The 8676-nt window shown below is 34.3% G+C and overlaps 1 pseudogene; it reads left to right on the top strand.

Annotated features, from left to right (window-relative positions):
* The window catches only part of LOC107747848 (intraflagellar transport protein 140 homolog), a 68360-nt pseudogene that overhangs the window by 8290 nt on the left and 51394 nt on the right, over positions 1-8676 (top strand).

Here is an 8676-nt window from a genome sequence, read left to right as displayed (position 1 = left end):
TGTTTTATATTTTATATATATATATATATATATATATATATATATATAGCAGATATAACAGATAAATGTTTTTTGTGCATCGTAGGTGAACGGGCGGCCGGATAACAAAGTGTATTTCTATGACATCGAGCTGGACACGCTGTCTTACTTCAACTTTTTCACAGGGAGGCCAGAGAGCAGTCTCGCACAGTCTGAGGACAGTCAAAGGTGCCTGTGTTTGTGTTGGTGTGGTCTTACAGGAACAGAGATAAAGATAAATAGACGTTCTTTGAGAAAAATTGTATTTGAATTTAAGAACTCGATGTGAGGGGGAGTTGGCCGCCCGCTGCTCTGTTTCTCAGTTCTGGGACGAGAACGAGTCACGTCTGTTTGTGTGTGAAACAGTTCCCGTGAACTCTGACCTCCACAGCAGCAGCCAATCACAAATAGAGAAGGTAAAACACAACCTAATGAATATGAAATTAATTTGTTTTTTAATATTTATTTTATTTTATATATATGTTCATATATTTTTATTTTATAAATCATATTTAAGTAATTATAAATTAGGTATGATTTAAAAGCTTGCCTTAAACACTCATAATCCATCACCCTTTTTTTTATTTTTATTTTGGTCTAGTGCCTAAATAAAATCTCATAGGAACCTCATTTTTTGTGATGTCAACCTCAAATTTGGAGCAGTTGATTCAAACTTGGTTTGATCTTAAGCTTCTCTAACTTTTGTATATATATTTTTTTAACAAATTTCAGTCCCGAGTGTGTATGTGAGATATGGAAAAGTGGCTAAATAATTTACAAAAGAGTTTGCGAGACAAATCTTACTTAAATACTGAAAAAAAACTGCATAGCATCATATGTTTGTTTTTTTTCGTTGTTGTTTTGTCTTTTTAAAATCTTTTTAAAAATCAGTTTATACCTGGTTCAGAACAGACACAAATGCAAAAAAGATAACATCTTGATGAAATTGTCTCTCTCTTAAAAGTCTTTAAAAAATCTGAAAAAATTAAATGATGTTTATTTTTATAGTCTTGGCTCAGTTTGTTTTCCATACTAAAAACTATGCATTTTATTTTTGACATTTTTATGTTTCTCTTCCAGGTCAAAATAGACCCGAATCCATTAATTGAGTTAAAGTGTATAAAAAGGTTTTTGTCTTTCCTGGCAGGAGGATGTGTTGGTGGTGACGTTCTTTGTGACACAGGAACACGGTCTCCTCCTGCAGGACTCACAGCCTAAACCTGCTATGCTGCTCTCTTTACTGACTTTAGATATACCGTATTACTATTATATTTGCAAGGTACAGACAAAGAAGATACAGACACCCTTCATTCCCCTTTCTCCATGCTTTTCTGTCATTCTGTATGCATCTCTATTTCTCACCCTTTTACTGTATTTTTTCTGAATGCATTGTTTCATTTTTCTCATTCTTATTCTATTCTGATTGTTCTGCCATTGCTAAGCTCTTATTTCGGAGGGGAGGCCTCGTTCTCCCTGATGTGAGTACCGTCACAATTACCCAGCAGTCATTTTGGAGAAGAATCATCACTCATCACTCTTCCTCTTTTCATTCATATCTTTGAATTTGTTTCAGTAATCTACAAAGAGTCTGTGAGTTTTGATAAAGGTGTATCTTTTAAAAATGTGTCTCTCTGTGTCCTCTCAGCTGGGTGAGGGTGGAGATCAGGTGGTCTCGACTCCCTCCGCCGCACCCCAGGTGCCTTCGTCCCCTCAGATGGTGGTACGGCGAGCCCTCCGAGACTTTGTGGGGTTAGAGAGCTGCGAGAAACAGACCCGAGACGCCATGCTGAACTTCAGCTTCTACCTCACTATAGGGGACATGGACGAAGCATTTAAAGCCATCAAACTCATCAAGAGGTACACACACAAACACAAGTTCAACACTCATGCTCTCACATCTTACCAGAGCGATGAGGTTCATAATAAAACACACAAACACAAGTTCAACACTCATGCTCTCACATCTTACCAGAGCGATGAGGTTCATAATAAGTGAATGTGCAAGTCAGAAATTAGATTGGTAGAACATTTGAAAGTGCTTTTATGGCTACTTTTTGCGTTCAGCTGCACTGCTTTTTGATTGTTTTTCTATCTGAACATGCACTAGACGGTCGTCTTTGACCATTCTGCTGTGGCTTGCTGCTTTTTCAGCATCTTGTGCATGATTACTGCATTTTTTTGGTACTGTGTCCGGTTAAAAGTAGTTTTTCCTAGTGAAAATGAGTTCTGTGTGAATGACGCCTTCAGATGTGAACACTTATTTTCTGTGCTTGCGTATCACAGACTAGATAAGTGTATAGTTTGTGTGATAACAGTCATTTGTGTAATAATATGCCTCCATAGACAGGTGTTTAAGCATGAATCTAATGGGCAAAAAACTATTGTAGTGATCGATACTGATATATATAGAGCAGGATGATCGATTGCTGATTACTCAAAAACGGTGTTATTGTTAACTAAAACTATTAAAAATAGTTTATTGAAATTAAGTTGAAATAAAATATAAAGAAATTAGAAATTCAGCCTTGGCCGCTAACTGAAATAAAATATTTTGAAGGTAAAATACTAAAATTAGTAAAAACAAATATCAAGAAAAACTAAATAGAAATATAAAAAAATTACAAAAGCACAACAAAATTACTAAAACTTAAATGAAAATAAAAATAGAAAATAGAAAAATATAAGCTATAAATAATACTAAAATAAAGCTGGTTAAAATTCATAAAAATATTTGAAAATATTCGCATAGAAAGCTAATTGGCTGTTGCTGATCCAGTGCTATTTTAGTATTATTTGTATACTTTTATAGTATTTATTAATATTGTAAATTATCATTTATTAAATTTTTTTGGATTGTTTCATTTTTATTATTTTCTATATTAGTTTTTAATTTTTATTTTAGTTTTAGTAATATGAGTACTTCAGCCTAAACTTATTTTATTTCAGTTAGTTGCCATGCAACATTTCTAATTTTCCAAGTTTTCTAAGTTTTTTTTAAATCTAATATTTATATTTTATTTATATATTTGTATATTCTTTTACAATTTTTAATCGTTTTTGTTTTAGTTAACAATAACAGCACTGTACGGATCGTCTCAAAATGATCTTCTTGAAATACTGGTCCATGGCTCGCAAAATCGCTAGCCCGACGTCCCGGGGCTATTGTGTTTCCAGTCGGGCTACCATAAACCATTCACGCGCATTCGGAGCTGCGCGCACTCATTCAAAGCATGCACAGAGAGCCGCGTTATACAGTCTATGGTTTCAGACAATGCGCGTACACAGAATTGATTCCTCTTTTGCATATCCTTGCATCTGGATGAACACATACACACAAAATTATCTCAAAAATGTATTTAGCATCTTTGTTTGGATCATGATTAAAATGCAGTGGTTGCCTCTGATTTTAAATGGAAAAAGCACAGCCAAAGCCTTAGTTTGTTTATATGAAGAGATTTATTTTATTTGTATTATTTAATTATTTGATACCAGCTACCAGCGATTTTGAAATTTTGCGAGCCCTGTGGTCAATTAATTCCTTGGTGAATTTATTGGTCAATCACAACTAAAAGTGCTACCTAGTTAGGCAGCTTAGCAGGATTTAAAACACAGGCATTCCCCTTGTGTTCGACTGAGTCACTGTGAGCGAGTGAAACACCCTCTGCGCTCTGGGTGTATGTGGAGGACGTGCAAGATGGCATGATTACCATTTACCATCCATTCCAGCGAAAAGGGAGATGCTATGTAAAAAGATCTCCATCATAAAAATGATTTCCCACTGATAAATGAGGTAATGGACGTTGAGCCGGATGTTTCTATTGTATGAGTGCTGTCATTGATTTCAGACACAAAATGCATTCCCTGTCATATTTCCAGAGAGGATATTGTGATCTAAACAGACACACACACACACACTGCCGTCTCCCTGTTCGAATGAAATATACAGATGTGGCTTTTGGGAAGGTTGTGTGTACATTTCATGTTTATAATGGGAATTGTAATTGTACTTTGCATGCTTGTAAGGTTACTGATGTTTATATGTAGGTGTGTGTAGCGGCTTCCCAAAAGACGGGAAGTGTATGAGAGCACTACCGTAAAAGACACAGATTTCCATGACTATACGGGGTGTGTGTACTGTACATTCCTGCTGTATTGTTTTAGTTCATTTTAGCAACAAATGAAATGGCAAGAAGAGGAATAGAGCTTGAGTTGAGTGATCTATTGATGCCTATCTTTAACAATCACATTCTCAAGAACTGTGACGGATCCCTGTAGGGTTTTGTCTGTGGCACGGACTGTCGGATATGTTTATATGACCTTTAACCTTTCACCTTTTAAAGGTTTTTTCATTCCAAATCTGTGTAACTTAAAATAACTGTTTAAATATTTTTTTTCAAAAATGTAATTTCCTGTGATGCAAAGCTGTATTTTCAGCAGTCTTCAGTGTCACACGATCCTTCAGAAATCATTCTAATATGCTGATTTGCTGCTCAGGAAACATTTCTTAGAATAATCATGTTTAAAAAAAAGTTGCGCTGCTTCATATTTTTGTGGAATACTTTTTTTTCATGATTCTTTGACCCTTTTCGGGTGAGCTATCCCCTTATTCATACCAATAGTTTCTGTGCATGTAATGAAATTAATTGCTCTCATGTTATCATCGTTCAAGTGTGAGTCTGGAATCAGGGGTCACAGTGGAGTATAATGTGTGTCTCCGTTCATTTCCTCTCATTCAGACTGTCCTTGACTCTCTTCTGTGCTCACTGATCTCTCTCACACACACACAAAGTCAAACCCAGAAAATCCCCTTTGAGTGTTGAATGGCTTTATGTTTATTTCTTTAATAATATTATACCAGTCCCACTCAGGGTGAAATGTGACATTTTAATAATATACTTAATATAGCTCTATATTATACTCATATATGGGTACCACAGGCACAGGTAAGCAAATATTAATGTCTATTGTTTACTGAACTGATATAGTTCCAGTCTATCACTTTCAGATCATGACTATACAGAGTTTCCTCATTGGCATCTTGTAGATTATTGTAATATCAGATGTCAATTGTCAGATGAATGCACATGCAGAAGTCAATAAAATAATTCTGGTACCAAATGACCAGACCTGCATAGAATCTGCACCTCCAGGATTCCATCTCGTCCCCTTCACATATTCATAAATTGAATATTTTGGAATAATTTGATAACACTCTCACTCTTTTTAACACATTTTACCATATTTGGGTGTCATATATATAAAAAAAATTAACTATAATAAAAAAAAAAAGAAAAGTTTTGTGTAAACAAAATGAAGCTATTAAGCAAATTTTCATGGTTATTAATTAAGCAAAATTTCCCTGCTGTTCTCATTACTGAAAAAAAAATCTCCATGATTTCCATCTCATTCCCTCTTAAATTGGTAGATTAAATGTGTTGGAGTAATTTGACGATTTAAAAAAAAGAATTACATTTTGCTTAAACAAAATGAAGCAATCAAGCATGTTACAATTTAGCATATTTTCCCCAGAGTTCTCATTACATTATTTCACGGTTTTATATTTGATATATTTGTTGTTCTGGTTTAATTTATGGTTATTTTAATTTTAAAAAAGCTAAAGCAAAAGTAAAGCATTTAAGACACATTATATTGAGAATCTGGGGGCAAATGTGCTTATTTGTAATAAATATGTCATAATGCAAAATATTGCAATGTTTCTAACAATAAATTTGGTTTCTTTATGTAAAACACACACACAAAAATGACTGGACATGTCAGATTTCCCAATTTAAATCTGTCCAGAATTTTTTTCCCTTCAATTAGCAGAGAACATGTATAAAAGTGCAGATTCCATGCCGGCCTGTAAAGGACTGTATTCAGTTGACCTGGGAGCAATATTCAATACCTGGACTCCTTTTGAAATCTGAAACTCCATGTTTCATAGAACCATAACAGATATGTGTGCATACGAATGTGCTTCTACTTTCTCACAAGTGCACTTATGAACATAAACGTGTCAAGATCCAGCTTGATCTTTATCTGTCTGTTGTATTCTTCCCAATCCACAATGCTGCTTCTGTGTTTAAATGCATTTCAAAAGTCTTCCATTCAGTCCGAATCCACTTTTTGCGGAGTCCAGGAGATCAGTTTCACTTAAAATGATAGAACTCCTCTCCATGTGCATTTGTGTCCGTCCATCCGTCTAAATATCCACCCTGTGTTTTGTCTCAGGTGAGGTGTGTCTTTGTGTCAGCATGGCGACTCTACATAGTCATTGTCTAGGCGCGGCCTGAAGGGTGTGGTCAGAGATCGGCTGATAACGATGACTGACGGAGATATGCAGTCATCACGGCGATGCAGAATATTCCAGATTAGCATGGCGGCCGCTAGCGTGGCAAACAAGCAAGCAGCGATGTTAACATAGCAGGCGTAGGACAGGTGAGTGTAGGGGCCGATCCTGTAGAACGTCACCAGACCGATCACCAGCACAAAACCTGCAGAGAGAGAGATAGGACTTAGTTTCAGAAGATGGTTTAAAACCAGCCAAAGCGTCAATCTTTAATCCTTGTGCTGTGCTGAAAATTCTTGGTCTGTTGGTTATAAATCTCTCATTATGTGATATTATCACCATATCTTGGATTCAGTCTTTTTCAAATGTTTTTGTAGGGCTTTTATTTTCGACCGAGAACTAAACAAGTGGTGAAAAGAAAAAGAAAAAAAAAAAGAAAGAAAGTAAAAATTAAAAGAAAAAAAAAAAGAAGAAAAAAAATGAAAATATTCATTCATTCAGTTAGTGGAACTTTCTGTCCACTAGGATGATTTATAGAATATATATTAAAGATACACTTCATATACTAAAAAATACACTTTTTTTAAGAAATCATAAATTTAGGGGATACATGCATTTAGAAAATAGAGTAAATATTAATTTCATGCTGTCTTTAATTATATTTGATATATTTCCCTTTTTTAATGTGTGATGCTTTTAAAAACTTTTAAAATAGAGCATTAATTTTATTATTATTATTTTTTTAATTCAGTAAAATATCTGTAAATTTAATGTCACACTTATCAGCATTACATTTCAGTGGGTTATATAGAATAAAACAAATCCAATTCTACCTAAATTTGGCTTTTATAAAAATAAAAAAAATAAAAAATCACATTTCACACCTTTGGATGTTAAATTTGCCTGAATTTCTCTATTTTGGGTTTGTCTTTTAAAATGAGAAAAATTTTACTTTGCCAGTATAAAATCAAAATTGAACCAATTTATTTTCTTAATGCATGTTACTGGTTTAATTGTGAACAGTTACTCCATGCCTTTTCATAATATTATGTAAAAAAAAATTTTCATGACGAAGCATTTTAAAGCATAATTGAGGTTTGCTCAAGAAAGTTTGGTTGTGATGAAAATAAGATATGACATGAGAGCACAGAATTTTTTTTTTTTTTACACATCATTAGCTGCACATTTTGCTTTTAAACCCCCCTGAAGCTCTTTCCTGGTTCATTAAAAAAACATTCTCTAGAAAACACCATTTGTATTTGTTTTTTACAAACCAAATTATTATCTTTGGTTTTTGAAAGCATGTCACATAGCTGACCACAGAGCCTGAACCCGAAACATTCCTTTAATTCATCACGACCATAATAATAGCTCAATCTTCTTCCCTTTTGACTGATTCGAGTTGGTTTTGGCTAATAGGAGTAGTACGTCTCCCGCTTCCTGTAAAGACTCCGAGCACATGTGTTATTAATAACTGCGGCCTGAAAACACAACAGCAGATTCCCAGAAATACAGACCGTAGAGGATGTGAGATGGCAGGAGAACAACGAAATGGAAAAAGTTACAGGATTCAGATCGCGTTACACGTGCGTGTTTTATTTAGGCAGAAACAACAGCGAGCGAGGCGTTCATTCGTTCTGTTTTTATTCGGAATGCAGCTTTTTTTTGGCCCAGTGTCATGCCTTTTCCTTCCTTTTCTCCTCTATCCTTCCATTCTTCCTTCCTTCCCTCCAATTCATTCAGTTTCATCTGACGATTCTTACTCACACTTGTACAATTGAACTGGAACATGATGTACAATAACAGGGTCGATTAAATTTATTCAGGAACAGATGTTTTTCTCTCTTTGCTTCACATATTGCTCTCTCTCTGACTTACTTTCTCATGGACTGTTTATTCTTGATCATTTTTGTTTTTTTGAAGTTTTTATTTTTAGTATATCCAAAAAAAAAAAAAAACCCCTCTCAGATCTGTTTAGTTGTTTGTAGTCTAACAGAAAAAACACCCATGAAAAAGGATCCTGATCCAAATCACATCCATATATCCAGCCTTGTCCAATTTTCAGTCAGATTGTATTTCAAGTAGTCAAATAGCTTGTGATTTTAACATCACACAAAGTGCAGTCGTGTCTATACTCGTGTGACATTCAGTATGTATTTAACGGTGAATTGGTGAACAAGTGTTTGATTTCAGTTTCAGTGTATGCTTGAATGTGTAAGTCCTCTTTTATTTTTGTTTAATTCATTACTACAATTTAAATCCTACAGATCACACTGCATATCAATATTTAGTATAATTATTTAGTAATTACATTTTCTTTTATTTATTTATTAATTGAATTCATTATTGAACTTTAGTGTATATATATA

The sequence above is a fragment of the Sinocyclocheilus rhinocerous genome, unplaced genomic scaffold, assembly GCF_001515625.1.
Source record: "Sinocyclocheilus rhinocerous isolate Xijiao unplaced genomic scaffold, SAMN03320098_v1.1 scaffold799, whole genome shotgun sequence".
Classification (NCBI taxonomy): domain Eukaryota; kingdom Metazoa; phylum Chordata; class Actinopteri; order Cypriniformes; family Cyprinidae; genus Sinocyclocheilus; species Sinocyclocheilus rhinocerous.
Note: the sequence above shows the minus strand (reverse complement) of the source record. Positions and strands in the feature narration are given on the sequence as shown.